A 21,665-nucleotide genomic window follows, 5' to 3' on the forward strand; every position below is an offset into this window, starting at 1 on the left:
CTATGTTTGCATTAAGTGTTCATTTTTCCAACATTTGTACAGGTTTCCTGCTGTGTTCCAAAACCCTAAATACCTAAAACACCTTTTCAAAATCACATTGCACCATGTAGCATTGATGTATATGGGCACTATGGAGAAAAAAGTGATTTCCTTAGTTGCATTGCAGCATAACAGCAGATGCAGGAGAAATCACACTGGTGTGGATGAGGACGAATGGTGGGTCAATTGCTTCAACCCACTTGATATTAGATTGTTAGCTCCTTAGGCAAGGGTTATGGTGTACTGTACAGTTTCAGTTTCTTGGTAAGACACTGCAATATACTGCAATATATGACTTAGTAAAATATGTGTGTTTAGTTTAGTTTAATCAGCTTATGGGGATTTTTCGAAAGGTTCAGTTCACCTTACACCTTGAAGTTTTTACATGACTTTCATTTCTGGGATTGTATCTGGTTTTCTAAACAAATTCCATTCCTCTTAGTGACTGAAGGAAAAAGGTGACACACACAAGACTTAAGAGTTGACTGGAAAGCCTCTGAGAATCACCAAAAGGAGGCTTATCTCCACTGACCACCAATGTAAGGTGGGCCTTCTCTACTGACCATCATTCTCCACTGACCACCAATGTGCAGGGGAGCCTTCTCCACTGACCATCAATGTGAAGGGGAACTTCTCTACTGACCACCAATGTTAGGAGGAACTTCTCCACTGACCACCAATGTGAGGGGGAACTTCACTGACCACCAATGTAAGGGGGCATTCTCCACTGTCCAACAATATAAGGGGGCTCTTCTTCACTGGCTACCAATGAAAAGAGGGCCTTCTAAACTGACCACCAATGTAAGAGGGCCTTCTCCACTGGCCACCAATGTAAGAGGGCCCATTTCCACTGATCACCAATGTAAGAGGACCCTTCTCCACTGATCACCAATGTAAATGGGCCCTTCTCCATGGATCACCAATGTAAGAAGGCCCTTCTCCACTTATCACCAATGTAAGGGGGCCCTTCTCCACTGATCACCAATGTAAAATGGCCCTTCTCCACTGATTACCAATGTAAAAGAGTCCTTCTCTCCTGACTACCAATGTAAGAGGGCCCTTCTTCACTGATCACCAATGTAAAATGGCCCTTCTCCACTGACTACCATTGTAAGAGGGTCCTTCTCCCCTGACTGCTAATGTAAAGAGGTCTTCTCCACTGACCACCTGTAAGAAACCATGAATCAGACCGAGGCAGAAGTACAGTTAAATCACACTTGTTTAATAATAAGAGAAAATAGAACAAACTTGGTCAAAACATAGCCAAAGTTCAGTAACCGGAAAGGATAGTCAGACAAGCCAGAAAGTCAGGAAGCCAGGGAACAGCGTAGTGGAACAGGAAGCAGGATCTGGAGCCAGAAGGAATGTCAGCCAAGCAAGTCTTTAACAGGAATGCAGGAGATGACCAAGGCGAAGGCAGAGATCATCTGGGCTGGACGGCTTAAAGCGGAGGTTCACACAAAAATTTAACCTCGGCTTTTCGGAACCCCGCCCCCCTCAGGTGTCACATTTGGCACCTTTCAGGGGGGAGGGGGGTGCAAATACCTGTCTAAGACAGGTATTTGCACCCACTTCCGGGCATAGACTCCTACGGGAGTCTATGCCTCTTCCCGTCCCGCCGCGCTGTCTGCTGGGACACACACGGGTCCCAGAGACAGCACGGACCATTCAGATTGCACTGCGCAACTCGCTAATGCGCAGTAGGGAACCAGAAAGTGAAGCCGCAATGCTTCATTTTCTGATTCCCATACCGAAGATGGTGGCGGCAGCATCCGAGGACCGAGGGACAGTTCGGCCTCGGGTGCCGACATCGCTGGACCCTGTGACAGGTAAGTGTCCATATTCAATAAAAAATAAATAAAGTGCGCTAATTATATGAAAATACACACATAGATGTGAATACATGTGGGTGGTAGTAAAAACCACAATCTACTGAGAGCAAGTAAATGACTCCATGAGTGGTAAAAATATATAAGTGCAAAACATAAAAACTCAAATAAAAAGAAGAAACAAAAAATGTGTACATGTGAAATACAATGATATTAATAGCGTGAAAATCTGAAAATCAAACAAACTCAGTCCATGGGTTCAAATATAAAAAGTTCATCAGTGAAAAAAAGCTTCCATCCACTATACAGCTCAGCAGCAACTAATCCCCCTATGAGTGGATTGACAAGGGAGAGAGATGTGCAGGATGGTGCAAATCCACTGGCGGTGACTCCAATAAGTAAGAAAGTAAGAAAGTGATAAAGGTGGACTCTTACCCTCCGTGTTGGACCCCCTCCTTGGCAGGGTCTATCAGGCATGCAGATTTTTGCCCTCTGCAGGGACCATGTAATGAGAAGTGTCCATATTCTAAAAGTCAGCAGCTGCAGTATTTGTAACTGCTGACTTTAAAAAAAAAAAAATTTGTGGGACTCCCTCTTTAAGTAGGCAGGACTGATGAGCAGGAGATCATCAACAGGTGAGTCAATGTGGAGAGATGGGAGCTGGCAATTAGCCGACAGCTGAGTGGCCAGCTCCGAGAAGGAAGGGCTGAGCCCAGCCCTGTCACCACCAAGGTGATGAGGCAATTCTCTCTTGACCACCAGTCTGATGGGGTTTTTCCATTGACCACTAATGTAAGAGAATATTCAGCGGGTGACTGGAGAATAGTCTGTACAATGTAGAGGGGGTGGTTCATGGTGAGGGTTCCGTTTTCACCTCAGATCCTAAAAAAAGTCAAATTAAATGTGTAATCAAATGGACAATAAAATAAAATAAATCACAAATTATTTTTTGTAATATTGTTTCTTTTTTCTTTTTTTTAAACACTGATAATTAATTATTAAAGATTTTGGAATTACATTGCAACTCTTGTGGATGGCTGACCAGGAAATCCATCATGACTGCAATACATTGGGTTGCCTTAGCTGATCTGAAAATGCTAGTATATTTGTCCTGGATCTGTGGATAAAAGTGTTATTGCAAGAGTCAGCATGGCAGCCAGGCAGCTAACATATTCAGCAATGGAAGCCTCCATGTTTTTCTCACAATCGGTTTAACCTAAAGGGTATGTAAACCCAATGAACCTATTTTATTTTCTCCCTTTTTGGTTAACCTAACTAATGAAAACGCTTTGTTATATTTGTTCAAAACCAAAGATCTTACAAGCTGATAAATTCCTTTGCTCTCTATCTTTAGCCAAATGCAAATTGTTGTAATGTACTGTATGTTTATTGTGTTGCTGGCATTGTTGGGATTAACTTGCTGTGGTGTTTCTGGTGGTGTTTTTCCTGTTGGGGTACCTATAGCTGTGGTATAGAGTGTGAGTCCCCGGGGCTCTCTTGCTTGGAAGATTGGTCATAAGAAGGAGAGGGACTATACATGCAGAGATGTAGTGCTGCACTACATCTTCAAGGAATATACAAGGAATCTTCAAGGATTATATAGTGCCTTGAAAAAGTATTCATACCCCTTGAAATTTTCCACATTTTGTCATATTACAATCAAAAACGTAAATGTATTTTATTGGGATTTTATGTGATAGACCAACACAAAGTGGCACATAATTGTGAAGTGGAAGGAAAATGTTTTTTTAATTTTTTTTACAAATAAATATGTGAAAAGTGTGGTGTACATTTGTATTCAGCCCCCCGGAGTCAATACTTTTGTAGAACCACCTTTCGCTGCAATTACAGCTGCAAGTCTTTTTGGGGATGTCTCTACCAGCTTTGCACATCTAAAGAGTGAAATTTTTGCCCATTGCTCTTTGCAAAATAGCTCTGTCAGATTGGATGGAGAGCGACTGTGGACAGCAATTTTCATGTTTTGCCACAGATTCTCAATTAGATTTAGGTCTGGACTTGGACTGGGTCATTCTAACACATAAATATGCTTTGATCTAAACCATTCCATTGTAGCTCTGGCTGTATGTTTAGGGTCGTTGTCCTGCTGGAAGGTGAAACTCCACCCCAGTCTCAAGTCTTTTGTAGACTCTAACAGGTTTTCTTCTAAGATTGCCCTGGATTTGGCTCCATCCATCTTCCCATCAACTCTGACCAGCTTCCCTGTCCCTGCTGAAGAAAAGCATCCCCACAACATGATGCTGTCACCACCATATTTCAAGGAGGGGATGGTGTGTTCAGGGTAATGTGCAGTGTTAGTTTTCTGCCACACGTAGCGTTTTGCTTTTAGGCCAAAAAGTTCAATTTTGGTCTCATCTGACCAGAGCACCTTCTTCCACATGTTTGCTGTGTCCCCCACATGGCTTCTCACAAACTGCAAATGGGACTTCTTATGGCTTTCTTTCAGCAATGTCTTTCTTCTTGTCACTCTTCCATAAAGGTCAGATTTGTGGAGAACACGACTAATAGTTGTCCTGTGGACAGATTCTCCCACCTGAGCTGTGGATCTCTGCAGCTCCTCCAGAGTTACCATGGACCTCTTGGCTGCTTCTCTGATGAATACTCTCCTTGCCCGGCCTGTCAGTTTAGGTGGACGGCCATGTGTTGGTAGGTTTGCAGTTGTGCCATACTCTTTCCATTTTCGGATGATGGATTGAACAATGCCCCGTGAGATGTTCAAAGCTTGGTATATTTTTTTATAACCTAACCCTGCTTTTCAGTTCTCCACAACTTTATCCCTGACCTTTCTGGTGTGTTCCTTGGCCTTCATGATGCTGCTTGTTCACTAAGGTTCTCTAACGAACCTCTGAGTGCTTCACAGAAAAGCTGTATTTATACTGAGATTAAATTACACACAGGAGGACTCTATTTACTAATTAGGTAACTTTTGAAGGCATTTGGTTCCACCAGTTTTTAGTTAGGGGTATCAGGATAAAGGGGTCTGAATACAAATGCACTTTTCAGATACTTATTTGTAGAAAAATTTAAAAAACATTTATCATTTTCCTTCCACTTTACAATTATGTGCCACTTTGTGTTGGTCTATCACATAAAATCCCAATAAAATACATTTATGTTTTTGGTTGTAACATGACAAAATGTGGAAAATTTTAAGGGGTATGAATACTTTTTCAAGGCACTGTAAGTAGTGAGATCTATGCAAATCCCTATGAAACAGAATGGGGTAGTCCCAAGCTCCTTACTTCTGCCGGCTTTGTTGGGGCCTTTTTGGTGGTGCACAGGTGGGGATGTTTGGTTGCTTCCCTCTACTTTCAGTTCAGAAGGACAACTATTGAGGAGGTACCGTATTTGGTGCAGTTAGTTTGCGGTAGAACTTAAACAGTAGCAGAGATGAAGCAGGTTCAGAGAAGGGAATAAAGGTAATTCTGTGTCAACCGGGCAATCCTGGACAGGTAATATGGTAGTGCTCTATGCTAGACAACACAGGCAGAGTAATGCCTAGGAAGCAGGAGGATGAAGCTGTGTTGTAAAGTATGTGCAATGGGTTGATAGCCCTCTCGCTAATACTGCGCTTCAGCTGTGAGTGCCGAAGGCGGAGGGGTCCCTCATGGATTCATCTCTTGAGCTCTGGCAAACCCACCCTGGAATTCTGGAGATGCAGGAAGAAGACCAGCGAACTTGCACTGGAACACTAGGAGTTGCTGATCAGGTTGTGCTGGAAGGCGAGTGCCTGGAGGGTTTAGCACTCTAGCCTGGGTGTCTTCTTCCTTCCTCATTCTGGTGCCAAGTGCCCCAAACCTCCCTGAGCAGTTCACTGAGATTCTCTTCATTTCTCCTTCCAGAATGCAAAGCTCCCTGGGAACTGTAGCTTCCCCCCAGCTGTGGAGCACTGCCAACTGTACAAAGTAAAACTATACCTCCCACAATCCTTTTAACATCTCCTCCACATAGTCTTATGTTTAGCAATCTGTGGCAGACATAAAGAATCGATAGGGACCTAGCAAGCAAACATACAGAGACTTGTCATCCCGAAAATAATCATTTTGCCAAGTTCTTAGCTTTCTTTTTCTTAAAGGGGTCCTTTTGCCAGCACCTGGCTACACATGCAAACCCTAAGAATTTTTAAATGGTCGTAGCATGCCAGTTCCCCCGCTGCTACCGGTGGGACCCAACATGCCTTTGATGCACTAAAAGCTCAAGCAGCAATATCAGCCCTGCCCAGTTCTCTATGTGGACTACAGAACACTTTCTTTCTAAGTTATAGAGATGGGGGTGTTCTGTAAGTATAATAATAAGTATAATATTGGTCCAGACGAAGCTACGCAATAGCATTGTGAAACGCGTTGACGTCATTTCCATCCGGACGCCACGCTACGACGGCAGTCGTTGGCGAACTCTTCGGGATACAGATGGGTAACCCTCCCATTTGAGGGGCAGAGGGAAGGCAGTGAAGGATCAATTTCCACGGACCTATATCAACCCCTATATGGGGAGAAGTGGAGGCTAGATGGTTTATAAGCACTGCTCTTTCAGATGACATCTGACTGGAAGGAAATTCTTTGAGACAGGGGGACACGGTTAATTTTGAGCTGCACTTTTTTTGGAGGTCTAATTACACTGATTTGATCAGAGTCTACAACCAGGAGTGGTAACATATGACTGAAGAGATATGCCAACGTTACTAATGTATTTCCATCTAGCGCTTATTAACCTTGATGTCGGGATAATTCCAGATTAGGACTTGTCATACCAGGGTACACCCATAACCAGGCTTATTCAAGTTTTTGACGCCATGGACTTTGATGGGTATTTTTCCTGATGGTCCATTTATCACTGTGCTATTGATTTAACCACAGCCATATTATAGTCTCGTCATAGGATCCAGGACTGTTTGGCACTCTCTGCCTCCTTCCTTTACTTCCCTCACCTCTCTTTCCCCATGGCTCGAGCCTCCAGGGGGTTGGTGCTTGGCTGTTTTACTCACAGCAATTGCTGAATACTCGGCATTATCCGAGTGAGCACAACCGGCACCAATATACCCGGCATCCGGACGTCTTTTGTATTTGATGCAAGTTGTATTTGTCCCACTTGCGTGGGTAAATGTTTGGCCAGTCCACTGTGGCCAGCCATAACATCTTTGAGCGAGCCTAGCACTAGAAACCTTAGTTAACCACCATGTTTTATATTTAATTAATAAAGTGTTTATACCAGGGGCAGACTGATAACTCATGGGGCCCCCGGGCATTAGGAGATTATGGGGCCCCCAGGCAATCAGAGATTATGGGGCCACACAGTATACAGACACACAGTATACAATCACACAGTATACACCTACATGTACACACAGTATACACAGACGGATGTAAAAAAAACACAGATTTATACATACTGTCCCTGGTTATACTGAGGCTGGCAACCCTGATGGGGCCCCCTAGTGGCCCAGGGCCCACGGGCAGTGCCCGAGTGGCTCAATGGTCAGTCCGCCCCTGGTTTATACTTTATTTCACTTGGTACGTGTTTTCTGTCATTCTAGAAGGCCTTACCCCCCCCCCCCCCCGTTTTGGACTAATTGTGCCCATAAGCTTTTTTAGGGGCTGGATGACAGACACCACTCTACACACTTGGAACATGGATGTTTCAGCCTCTTTGTAACATGTTTTTAGCAAGTATAATAACACCCGACTTGTGCAAGAGTGACAACGCTGCTCCACCATAGATACAATAGGATGTGTAAACATTGTCGCCCTAGGACAGGAAGTGTGTTACTGGCAGGATCACCAGGTGACAATAAAATAAAAAAACAAGTGCAGCCACCACATCTGAGGACTGGTAGCCTGCAATATGTTACTTTTTTTGTTCTTGGGTTTAGATACAATTTAACTGGCAAAACAGTGTGTAATTGTTAGCGTTAAACTATTCGTTTTCCAATCCTCTCTCATCAACTGGAAGAGAAGCCTTTTCAACCGCTACAGGGCCCATGGTCTCCTGGGTCTTGTGAGAAAGGGCAGCAAGGCCTCCTGAAGTATCATGAAAAGCCTGCTGAATTTGGCTGACATTGATATATTAAACTCATCATATTAAAGGTGTATGCTTTAATGCTTTGTCACGTTTCTTGGATTGAAAACTTAATTGGCAGGGACTGGGTGAAAGTATCATTTCAGTTATGCTCCTCGGGGTTTATACATTGAAGATGATAGCCGTTGCCTGTAGGCCTTGCAGTGATACGAAAATAATTTTAAAAACTATTGTTCTGGAAAAGGAATTTTAATTGCCGGCGCACTTTTCTCTATAAAAGGAAGGTTTCACTTTGTTGCTGCAACTGGTTAGTGACAGATTATTATTCACATCCTGCTCCTCACATGAGCGGAATTCTTCTCATCTGTAAAAGTCATAAAACCAAAGTCCAAAGTCTGTGACATTGTGAGATGAACAAAAGAACACAATATAAGGCCTGATATTCATAGTCCCAGGGGGGCTACACTACATGATATTCACATTCCAGAGAGGCTACATTATATGATAATTGCATTTCCAAGTAACTATACTAGATGATATTCTCAGTCCTAAGGGGCTACATTATATGATAGTCATAGTGCCAAGGTGCTACACAACACAATATTCACAGGTCCAAGGAGACACACTATATGACATTTACATTCCAGAGGGGCTACATTATGACATTCACAGTCCTAAGGGGCTACACCATATGATATCACAGCTCCCAACTGCACCGGATTTGGAGGGACTGTCCCTGATTTGGAGCAATGTCCCTCTGTCCCTCATTCCTCCTCATTTGTCCCTCATTTTGGTCTGATCTATATATTTGTATATAAAATGCTCTTTTTATCTATCAAAAAGTGTTTTCCAGCGCTAAACCTTTCATCTGATTTCTAAATTGCTGCATTTGTAAATTCCAAAAGCCAATATAAAGGAATAGTAGTGGTAAAAAAAAGCACTTGTGGGTTTAATCAATCTTGTTTTTTTGTACAATTCTCCTTTAAGGGGGCGTGGCAAGGGGGTGTGTCCTATGCCTGCATACTTTTGCTGATAGGTGTCCCTCATTCCCATCTCAAAAAGTTGGGAGGTATGTGATATTCATAGTGCCAAGGTGCTACACCACACAATATTCACAGGTCCAAGGAGACACACTATATGATATTTACATTCCAGAGGGGCTACATTATGACATTCACAGTCCTAAGGGGCTACACCAGGGGTCTCAAACTGGTGGCCCTCCAGCTGTTGCGGAACTACAAGCCCCATCATGCCTCTGCCTGTGGGAGCCATGCTTGTAACTGTCAGCCTTGCAATGCCTCATGGGACTTGTAGTTGCGCAACAGCTGGAGGGCCGCCAGTTTGAGACCCCTGGGCTACACTATATGATATTATTATTATTATAATCAGGGCTTTTTTTCTCAGAGCATAGGTGAGCCACACCTTGTCTCCAGCCCCTACCCACCTCCAGGTACTGTCTCCTGGTTCCACCCCCTACCCACCTACCAGTAACACCCCTTTTAGAGAATACAGAACCAAGTATTATTTTTCTGGTGTTTGATGCAATTTGTTAATGATAATGAAAAAAGCAGTAAAATAGATCCCCTGCAGCCAGCAACAATAGACCCTATCCCAGGTGTAATAGAACCCCCAGCAATAATAGACCCCCATTTCAGGCAAACTAGATCCCCTCCCCCAGCAATAACAGATCCACCCAGCAATAATAGATCCCCCCCCAGCAATAATAGACCCCCATCTCAGGGAAACTAGATCCCCCCCAGCAATAAGAGATCCACCCAGCAATAATAGATCCCCCCAGCAACAATAGATCCCTCACACAACATTATACCCCCCCATCAGCCAGCATCATAGACCCTCCAGCACCCCTTGCCATTGCATACATTCAGTGCTGGAGGTGCCGGAACTGCGTTCCCTCACGTTCCCCCTTGAAAAAAAAGCCCTGATTATAATACAGGATTTATATAGCGCCAACATTTTACGTAGCACTTTACAATATAAAGGGGGGAAAGTACAATTACAATACAGTTACATAGTCAGGTTTGAAAAAAGACACAAGTCCATCCAGTTCAACCAATAAAAAAAAAAATATATATACAATCCCATATACACAATCCTATACCCACAGTTGATCTAGAGGAAGGCGAAAAAACCCAGCAAAAAATGATCATGTTTGCTACAGCAGGGGAAAAAAATCCTTCCTGAAAGCCCGGAAAGCAATCAGGTTTTCCCTGAATCAACTTTACCTATAAATGTCAGTACCCAGTTATATTATGTACACCTAGGAAAGAATCCAGGACTTTTTAAAAGTAATCTACTGAGCTGGCCAGAACCACCTCTGGAGGGAGTCTATTCCACATTTTCACATTTTCACAGCTCTTACTGTGAGGAAACCTTTCTGTATTTGGAAATTAAATCTCTTTTCCTCTGGGAAAGGAACTGGGGCAGGAATTGGGAGACTAGTCAGGATCGAGGGAAAGATGAATGCAGCAATGTACAGAGACATCCTTGATGAAAACCTGCTCCAGACCGCTCTGGACCTCAAACTGGGGCGAAGGTTCATCTTCCAATAGGACAACGACCCTAAGCACACAGCCAAGATAACAAAGGAGTGGCTGTGGGACAACTCTGTGAATGTCCTTGAGTGGTCCAGCCAGAGCCCAGACTTGAACCCAATTGAACATCTCTGGAGAGATCTGAAAAGGGCTGTGCACCGACATTCCCCAACCAACCCGATGGAGCTTGAGAGGTCCTGCAAAGAAGAATGGGAGAAACTGCCCAAAAAATAGGTGTCCCGAGCTTGTAGCATCATACTCAAAAAGACTTGAGGGTGTAATTGGTGCCAAAGGAGCTTCACCAAAGTATTGAGCAAAGGCTGTGAATACTTACTGTAAATGTAAATGGGATTTTTTCCATTTTTTATTCTTAATAAATTTGCAAAGATTTCAAACAAACTTTTTTCACGTTGTCATCATGGGGTGTTGTTTGTAGAATTTTGAGGAACATAATAAATGTCATCAATTTTGGAATAAGGCTGTTAACATAACAAAATGTGGAAAAAGTGAAGCACTGTGAATACTTTCCGGATGCACTGTATGTGATATTTACATTCCAGGGGGACAACATTATTTGATATTCGCACTTCCAATGTGGCTATGCCATATTATATTTAAAGTGCCAATGGGCTATACTACATGCTATTCACAATCCAAAGAGGCTGCACTATATGACATCTACAGTTCCAAGGGGCTACACTATTTGACATTGGTAGTCCTGAGGGGCTACACTATATGATATTTAGATACCTAGGGGCCAAACTTTATGATAGTCACAGTCCCAAGGGGCTACGCTATATTATATTTGTAGTACCAAGGGGCTACATTATATGATATTTGTAGTACCAAGGGGCTACACTATATTATATTCAGAGTTCCAAGGGGCTACACTATATGAAATTCATAGTGCCAAGGAGCTACACTACACAATATTGACAGACACTATATGATACTCACAGTCCAAAGGGACTATATTACAGAATATTGCCAGTCTCAAGAGGCTACACTAGACATGATATCTGCAGTCCCATGGGACTACCCTACTCGATAATGACTCCATCTGTCTGCAGCAGACTCATGACACTGTCCCAGGCTAAGCAAAGTAAAGGCTTTGTAGGGATGGATAAAAGGTAAAACTTTTGTGAAAGGTGACACGGCTGTATTCTATGACATGCGAAGAATGTAGTCTTGTGGACTTCTAAAGTTACTGACAGGTTCACTGTAAGCCAAGTCAGCCAATAAAATGAGTAGGTATGGCTGCCTCTGGGTACAGTATATACAGAAAGACCAACTATGCATAGCAACAAGATTGCTTTTGAACATGAACAGGATGAAGTGATTAGTTAATCAGATGTATTGAAAAAAAAAACTTTAGAGACTCCCAAGGCTATGGATTCCCTTTAATGGTAACATCAAGGCATCTGTTTGAGAAGTCACTGCTGAAAACTAGCATTCTCTGACTCCCAAACTCAGTGATCTCCCTCAAATAAATATGAAGTTATTCGGGTTTACTGTAAGAAGTGGAGGAATTGCTGCTTTAATAATTGAGGCTTTTAAAACATATATCTTCTTTTGCGGCAGGTTTCATTAAGGTGCCTTTGTAAAAGTGTTTTAAAAAGTCCTCTGCAATCAGAAGCGTTTGGACCTGCCCTTCTTCAAATTTTGACCTCAGAGGGTAATATTCAGGTCTTGGGGAACCCTTGCTAAAACCAATTCATTGGGGGTCAGTGGAAACAAGCCGCTTATATTGGTGGTCAGTGGGAGGAATGATCCTTACATTGGTAATCAGTGGGAAGAATACTCCTTAAATGGTAGTCAATGGGAAGGATGCCCCTTACATTGGTGATCAGTGGGAAGAATGCCCCTTACATTGGTGGCCAGTGAGAAGAATGTTCCTTATATTGGTGATCAGTGGGAAGAATGCCCCTTACATTGGTGGCCAGTGAGAAGAATGTTCCTTATATTGGTGATCACTGGGAAGAATGTTCCTTACATTGGTGATCAGTGGAAAGACTGGCCCTTACATTGGTGGCCAGTGGGAAGAATGTTCCTTATATTGGTGGTCAGTGGGAAGAATGCCCCTTACATTGGTGGTCAGTGGGAAGAATGCCCCTTACATTGGTGGTCAATGGGAAGAATGCCCCTTACATTGGTGGTCAGTGGGAAGAATGTTCCTTATATTGGTGGTCAGTGGGAAGAATGCTCCTTACATTGGTGGTCAGTGGGAAGAATGCTCCTTACATTGGTGGTCAGTGGGAAGAATGCCCCTTACATTGGTGGCCAGTGTGAAGAATGTTCCTTATATTGGTGGTCAGTGGGAAGAATGCTCTTTACATTGGTGGTCAGCGTGAATAATGTCCCTTGCATTGGGGGTCCATGGGAACAATGCTCCTTGCATTGGTGGTCAGTGGGAAGAATGCCCCTTATGTTGGTGGTTGGTGGGAAGAATGCTGCTTACATTGGTGGGTGGCCCATGAGAACAATGCTCCTTACATTGGTGGTCAGTGGGAAGAATGCCACCCCCCACCCCCCCCTTTAGCGTGTTGGTCAGAATGCCACCCTTACAGACAGCTAAAATTACCATTGGTATTATGCCTCTGCCAAGTGGTGATCACCCTGAAAATATGAAGGCAACATCAGATGGAAGGTCAATCAGCCACAGGTCTGGAGGAACCCCAGTTAAGAATGGCTGCTCTGGACAATTACCTCTTACGGGGGTAATAAGTATGAACTCCACTATTTACAAGTGAAACCACCTCCTGCAAAATCTTCACATCCAAGACTTTTGGGAGTGTCTGCCAATCCCTGGAAGTTCCAACTGCTAAAGAATTAGAAGTTTGGCACCTGTTGAGGGGCGTTTGACTGCCGAAATGTTTTACTACAGTACATTTTTTTAAGTGACAGAATCACTTTAAAGTAAACTTAATTAAAAAGAAATATGAACACTGCCTTTACTAACCTACTTCTAAAAGTGCTCATTGCCAGGTCATCTCTGGCTTTAATGCTTTCTCAACCACTAAGCAAGAACAAGCATTGAGCTGGTAAAGTCCAAGCTCTTAGGGCCTATTCACGCACAATACAACATGTAAAGTGTTTTCATGCACTGAGGCACGTTGTTTCATGCTGCTTTAGGCAGCTTATTTAAAATGAATGTACATGCTCAAAAAAATTGATCTCGCTGTGTTTTTTGACAGCACAGTGCATTGCGGTGCAGGTGCGTTTTGCCCATATGTAGGAGTGCCATTCAAAATCAATAGCACCCCAACTGGAAAACACGGTTGTCATGATACCACTTTTTTAAGGCCGAGTACCAATACTTTTTTCAAGTACTCACCGATTACCAATACTTTTCTTTAATGTCATGTGACAGTGGCACTAATATGCAGCACTGTTAGGTGGCATTAATGAGGCGTGGATTGTGTCAGTAGCTTTTTATTTAATTTTTTTTTTGTTAATTGTGTGCTACCACATGTTGCAGGTAGTGTGAATAGCCCCTAATTTGCATACTTGCTCCAGGTCGTTGACTCAGAAAGTGTTGAATCCCAAGAATCATTACAGAAGCCAGAAAACTAGCATTTTCAGAAGGAAGGTTGAAGCCCAACTCTGGGAAAAGTAAAAATCCTCCCTTGCAGTAGGGTTGCCCCTGTACTGCAAGGGCTAAATTATCATTTGGGTCCAGGGGATGGGAAAAGCTTCCCTGGCAGATAGCACTCCCCTATACTCCAGCTGTGCACTGTTCCTTGGCATCCTCGTGTCCATTGCAGGGCTATCAGTCCTCCATTACTCTTGATGAGATCAGGGGCATCCGATCTCTTTAGCATAGAGGAGAGGAGGCTGTGGGGATCTGTCTTGCAAAGTGGAAGAGTCTGCAGGTGTGGAGGCTCAGGTAAGTAAAACAGTTTTGACTGGTCTCTTTTATTATCATTATTATTATTATACAGGATTTATATAGCGCCAACAGTTTACGTAGCGCTTTACAACTTGAGGGTAGACAGTACAAATACAATACACTTTAATACAGTAGGAATCAGAGGGCCCTGCTCCTTAGAGCTTACAATCTAAGAGGGAAGGTCAAGAGATACAAGAGGTAATAACTGTGGGCGATTGTGCTGATTGAGAAGATAAATGTACAGTTGTTAGGTGGGGGCCAGATAGGCTTCTCTGAAGAGATGAGTTTTCAGGGATCGTCTGAAAGTGGATAAAGTAGGAGAAAATCGGACGGAATGGGGTAGAGCATTCCAGAGGATGGGGGAGGCTCTGGAGAAGTCCTGAAGGCGAGCATGGGATGAGGTGACAAGGGAGTTAGAGAGCAGGAGGTCTTGGGAGGAGCGAAGAGAACGATTAGGTTGGTATTTTGAGACTAGGTTAGAGATGTAGCTGGAGGCCAGGTTGTGGATGGCTTTGTAAGTTATAGTTAGTATCTTGAATTTAATTCGGGGACTGAGTGGCAGCCAATGGAGGGATTGGCAGAGGGGTACAGCAGACGCTGAGCGGTTTGTGAGGTGGATGAGCCTGGCAGCAGCGTTCATGATGGACTGAAGTGGGGATAGCCTATTTAGAGGTAAACCAATGAGGAGGGAGTTGCAGTAGTCGAGGCGGGAGATGACCAGGGAGTGGATTAGAAGCTTTGTGGTTAGGAAGGGGCGTATCTTGGAGATGTTGCGGAGGTTGAGGCGGCAAATTTTGGATAGTGATGGAATGTGGGGCCGAAAGGTTGGTTCAGAGTCCAGGATTACACCTAGGACCTTGGCGTGGGGAGATGGGTTGATAGTTGAGCCGTTGATATTGACAGAGAAATCAGGGGAGGAAATATCATGAGCTCGGTGTTGGATAGGTTGAGTTTGAGGAAGTGATGTGACATCCAGGCTGATATGTCTGCTAGTAGGTTGGTAATGCATGAGGAGGCAGATGGAATGAGCTGGGGGGGTGGAGAGATAGATTTGGGTGTCATCAGCGTAGAGATGATATTTAAAGCCGTGGGAGGCAATCAACTGACCCAGGGAGGTGGTGTAGATTGAGAAAAGGAGAGGTCCGAGAACAGAACCTTGGGGGACACAACAGAGAAAGGAAGAGGAGAGGAGGAAGTAGAGTTGTATAATAATGGCCTCTTAGAGGTAAATGAGCATTTGAACCTTGCAGTGACGGGGCAGCCCTACTGCAATGGAGGTTTTTTACCTTCCCCAGAGTTCTGCTTTAAGCCATAGCAGAACCCACGTGACTCTCAGTATAGGTTTTGCTGGTAATAATGAGTTATTAAAGGAACCCATAGGTCGGATATGCCAGCCCCACCTGTCTAGGTCCTTCAGACAATGGATGTAAAGTGAATGGGTGAGTTAGAAAGCCTTGTCAGATCTCTTGTCCAGCACTTGGAGTGTCTACCACCACATGCGCAGTGGGCCTCCCTCCCACGCAGCCTACACAGGCATGGTCATGTGAGCCGGGGGCATGTTTTTGCCTGAAGCTGGGCCAAAATGTGGTCAGTCCTTGCCCATCCAACCATTCTCTGACATTTTTGGCCCTCTTGGACAGCTGTGGGGGGAGAGGGGGGTTGCAGGGATTCATGTATAAAATGTGGACTATTGGAAGCAATCTTCAAAGCACAAACCCTCACATATCAGCTGGCAGGTGGAATGTGAAGGACTGAGATCAAAGACTCCTTCAGCTTAGGAGTTACCTCATGTGTGAACTTTCCCCTCCTTGATAAGATCACATCCGGCATTTTTCTGCCAAATATATACTTTACGATGATTGGTGAATGATTGACCGCACAGGACCGGCTGTCCTGTGATGGAGTTATAGCTAACTAACACTGACAGATAAGAACGTGACTCACCACAGCCAGATCACAACTGGCCTGATTGAATGATAGGACCAGGAGGGCCTTTGATCAGATACAACGTAGGTGTGGTCATATCTGATCACCTCATGGTGTAGACCTGCACAGTATGCGTATAAGTGAAAGTCATCACTGTTTGTATGCGTTACCAAGGATGCGTTGTCACTGTGTGGGTCACCACCTATATGTGTCACTCAGTGGGTTAACAAATAATTCCCATTGCCTGAGATAGTGACAAGGCTAGCCAAAGACAAGAGATGGCTGCTATTTGATTTAGTTGTATTTGGCTGAGAGGTCTATCTAATCCTTACATACACTATATGATATTTACAGTCCTAAGGAGCTGCATCACACAATATCCACAGGCCCAAGGGGGTGTATGTGTATGGTGTATGCTACACTACACCATATCTAACCTAATTCCATCTAATCAGGGCCGCTGATAAGGTATAACCGCTGGCCCTCCTGTACCGGGCCCAGCCCCCATCAGTTCAAAAGGGGGGCCTGGGCACTTGCTAAAGAGCTTGCAGTAATGCATTATTGCTGACACCAGTCATCCTGTTGCTCCCCCTACAGTGCTGCCGGCTTCTCCTCCTCGCCTTCCCTCCAGCTGCACTGCAGGGGGATCAGTTTCAAGTATTTGCGCCTCCACCTCCCTTCCACTGCTCTGACCACCCCCCTGCTGTTTGGGTTGCCCTGTAAGCCCCCTTTTCACCTGCTGTCCAAGCCCCCCGTGTACCCTTTCCCTTGCTGCACTGCTGGCTTCCCTCCTTTCTTCTCCCTCCTGCTGGCAGCTGCTGAGGGCACACAGGGGGATCATTTCAGGATGGAGGACGTCATATTTACCAGCCCCTCCCCACAGTGAGTGAACGGTACCGATCGCTCCTGTGTTCATTCATCACCAAAGCATAACAAACTGTGTTTACTATACTTCAGTTTGCGAATGAACAGGAAGCCTCTAAACATTTTGCATCCAATCATCTGTGCATCTGAGGCTGTAGAGAAGGGAATGAAAGAATTTATGTCCTTATTCCCTTTCTCTGTCTCAAAAATGAAACATCACCAAATCCCCCCCCCCCCCCTCCCCTCCAACAGGGCAGTTGAAAAAAATAAAATTCTAAAAAATAAGTAAAAAAAAAAATGAAGGGCTCGTTCACATGTGCTTTGCTCTCTAAAGAGTGGTCAGCATTTGAACTGCTCATCAGAGAACATTTGAACAGCTGCCCTGTATCTAATGGTTACCACACCAACAGAAGCCTGTTGGCCCACCGCTCTTGGTTACAGTAATCGACCATGGCGGTTTGAAAACCTTCTTCGATCTTCACTGCTCCCCAATGAGAAAAGGTACACTGGTAGCATTTGACCACACCAATCTGTAGGCCACTAACTAAGTATATAGGCTGGGCCGAGTTTAGAAGCCCACTATCGGTAGATGGTGAATACTCAATTGACTATCCTTGCATGGCTATGGCCACCTTTATGCTTCACTCAAGCCAAAGCTTTTATTTCATTTTGGATAGGCTGATAAAGGCTAGAACCTCTGTCAGGCACTTGATTATTGAGAAGATTTCCCATCACTTATTGTCAGGATGGGAAGTGATGGGGAATCTGTACATTTTTAATACACGTGGGGAAGGGTTAAAACTTTCAACATTTTTTGTTTTTTTTAGCTGTCTTTGGCTTCCTGTCCCAATGACAACCGCTCCATTTCTTGTATGGTGTCACAGGGAGAGGAAGTAAGGGAGATTCTCCTCAATGTGTCTACAGACAGAGATAAAAACTTGACAGTTACTTTTTCCAAAACTAAAACAAAGTTTTGCCCTTAGTCGTACTGTTATGTGGAGTTGGCCTCCCTTTGCGGCCATAACATCCTTCACTCTTCTGTAAAGGCATTTTACTTTATTTTGGAGCACTTCGTGCCCATTCAGCCATAAAAACATTTGTGAGGGATGAGAAGACCTGGCTCACCATCATTGTTCCAATTGCCAGAGGTAGTAGGGTTGAAGTCAAGGCTCTGTGCAGGCCAGTTCCTCTTCACCAGGGGTATCCAAACTTTCTAAACAAAGGGCCAGTTTATTATCCTTCAGACTCTAGAGGGGTCAGACTGTGGCCAGTAGGAGTAGAAAATGTCCTGGTGTAGGTAACAATGCCCTGTCATTGGTGTCAGTAAGAGGAATAGTCCACCATCATTGGTGTCACTGAGAGGAATAGTACCCCATCAATGGTGTCCTGAAGAGGAATAATGGTTCATCATTGGTGTATATGAGAAGAATAGTCCTTCTTCATTGGTGTCAGTGAGAGGAATAGTGCCCTGTCATTGGTGTCCATGAGAGGAATATGTCCTCATCATTGGTGTATATGAGAGGAATAGTCCTCCTTCATCGGTGTCAGTGGGAGGAATAGTGCCTCATCATTGGTGTCCATGAGAGGAATAACGCCTCATCATTGTTGTATACGTGAGAGTAATAGTGCCACATCATTGGTGTCTATGAGAGGAATAATGCCTCATCATTGGTGTACGTGAGAGGAATAGTGCCCCATCGTTGGTGTCAGTGAGAGGAATGGTGCCCTATCATTGATGTCAGTGGGATGACCAGTGCCCCATCATTAGTGTCAGTGGGATGACTAGTGCCCCATCACTGGTGTCAGTGGGAGGACTAGTGCCTCACTGTTGGTGTCAATGGTAGGAATTATGCCCAATTGTGAATGTCAAGGAAATTAATAGTGCCCCAAGGGCCAGATAAAGACGAGGAATGGGCCACATCCAGCCCCTGGGCTGCAGTCTGGAGACCACTGCTCCACACCAAACTCATCATGCCATGTCTATATAGAGTTGGCTTTGTAGAGTTAAACTCACTAATTTGCAGGGGTGTCACCATATTTTTAGCCATACAGTAAATTGAACATTACTTCCAATCTTGAAATTATTTCTTTGTTTATTTTTAAACAATACTATAAAGAAAAAGTAGTTATGAAAAATAGCACCAGTAGGTTTGACTGACCATTTTGAGCTTTAACTACATGGTCCAAGTAACTGGGGGAGTGTTTTTTATTTTGTTCTAAAAGATGTCCCTCTTTGACATCTCCTGAAGGAAGTAGGTATGCTCAGTATCCAATCCAGATATGGTCCTTTAACATCCAAGTGGACAAGGCCGAAGTGTGCTTCCATCCACCACCACCACCACCACCACCACCACCACCACCATAAACTACTTTAGCAGTCAGGGCTTCAGGTCCTGTTGACTCCAGCTGAAGAACCCAAGGCAGCTGTTTCTGCCTACACCTTGTCTAAAACCCTGGACATGCCTAACCATCATTGTGTGCCAAAGGTCATTATCACCTATGGTCAGCCTAAGTATATCATTTTAGAGGGGGCAGGAACACAGAAGGACACAAAACAAAGCCCTAACCCATGGAAGAATCATAAAGGAGCACTTGGATTTGTCTGAATCCCAGCTTTGTACTGTTGATGATGAATTTGATAAGGAAGGAGATAGGATACCATTTATTTATTTTTTTACAAGTGTACATACCTTTGGGCTGTAATATTATCAAAGGTCAATATCCGATGTGATTTAACTGTTTGTCACGCCTGTAAACCTTTGTTCTGCGCAGACACCCATCCGTGTTTGAACTCCAGATAATATCCTGGCAATGATTTGCACATATTATAATTGTAGCTGTGAATATGGATTTATGGTTTTGAATTTATGGTTTTGAAATGACAGTGAAATTGAAATAGGAGCACGTTTATGGCATTATTGCATTCACACCTATGGGAATGCACATAAAAATCTATCTTAAAACTTTATTTTGTACTTTTGAATGGAGTCAGGAATTGAGGTTTGTATTGTTGTCAGTGTCCCCACTGAGGAGATTCACCCTCTCTATGTGACCTGGTGACAACTGGGGACCGAAAGTGATGGGAAATCCAAAACGTTACAGTTGTTATTGGAACAGGAATAAAGGGAAAATAGTTCATTGGGGACACCTGTTCTGGTTGCTACTGTCTAAGAGGGAAGAAGAGCACTCTAGCCCCCTGTGAGGACATCACATGGGGCCACACAGAGTATTTCCAGCATCCATGGAAGAGGAAATAGTAGGTGTGAATGGGCTTTAATTGTTACTAAAATGCAGCTGAGAAAAATCAGGTCTCTTCCACAGTGAGACAAGGCTGAGGTGTGTGGCAGATCTGTGTAAATCTCAGGGATGGATGGACAGAAATCAGTGGTGGCTGGTGCTCCATCGGTCGAGGGGGGGGAGCAGCAGACAGAGCTGACCACAGACCCCCCCCCTCAGCCCGCCTCCCTACACTAACCCCCCCCCATCGCTCATGCCCAGCACCGCACACCATTGACAACACCAAACACCCCCCCCGGTCACTGGCTTGCCCTCTCACCCCCCCTCCCCGTCAGCCCCGCACTTACCCCATGGCGGCTTTCCCCCTCCATGTCCCGGCTGTCGCTTCTACTCCCGGCCAATTGGGTCTTCGGACTCCCAGCCAATGGGGTCTCAGGACCCGATTTATGATTGGCCGGGAGAAAAAACAGGAAGACATTAACAGATATTAATTCGCTAATGTCACACAACACAACAGGGTGGGCTCAGGGCGCAGTGCTCTGCACCCCGAGCCCACCCTTTTTTGAAGCCAATTAGAGCCTCGGGCTCTAATCATGTGCTTCCAAAAAAAGCGCCCTGCATGTAGATTAGGAGGCCGGGCGCATGGATTGGGGGGGGGGGGGGGGCGGTGCCGGTGTGGCCCTAATGGACGGACAGCCACTAACAGAAATACTAATCCTATGGCAGGTAAAACAACTCCCTTATATGTATTCTATCTGTGTATTTAGCCGTTTGCCTGGAGTTCACCTTTAACTTGACATTTTATATCTCTTTCTTATAGGTTTACAATGGTTGTTATTTAATAAAAGATTAAACATGACAAAAGGTTATCTAAAAAGACAGCAATGCAGTAGCTGCCCTCTCTCGCCTTGACTATTGCAACTCCCTCCTCATAGGCCCACCTCTCCATAGGCTATCCTCTCTTCAGTCGTGAATGCTGCTGTCAGACTCGTCTACCTTACCAACCACTCGGTGTCTGCCACCCCTCTCCTCCAATCCCTACACTGGCTTCCGATCACCCAGCAAATTGAATTCAAAATACCAACCACAACATACAAAGCTGTTCACAAATCTGCCCCGAGCTACATCACCAATCTTGTCTCCAAATATCATCAAACCTGTCCTCTCTGCTCCTCTGAAGACGTCCTGCTTTCTAGCTCCCTTGTGTCCTCCTCTAGTGCTCCTCTCAATCTAGCTCCCTTGTCTCCTCCGCTCCCATCCTCTGGAACTCTCTACCTCAATCTGTCCAGTTATCTC

Source organism: Aquarana catesbeiana, linkage group LG11 (assembly GCF_042186555.1).
Source record: "Aquarana catesbeiana isolate 2022-GZ linkage group LG11, ASM4218655v1, whole genome shotgun sequence".
Taxonomy (NCBI): Eukaryota; Metazoa; Chordata; class Amphibia; order Anura; family Ranidae; genus Aquarana; species Aquarana catesbeiana.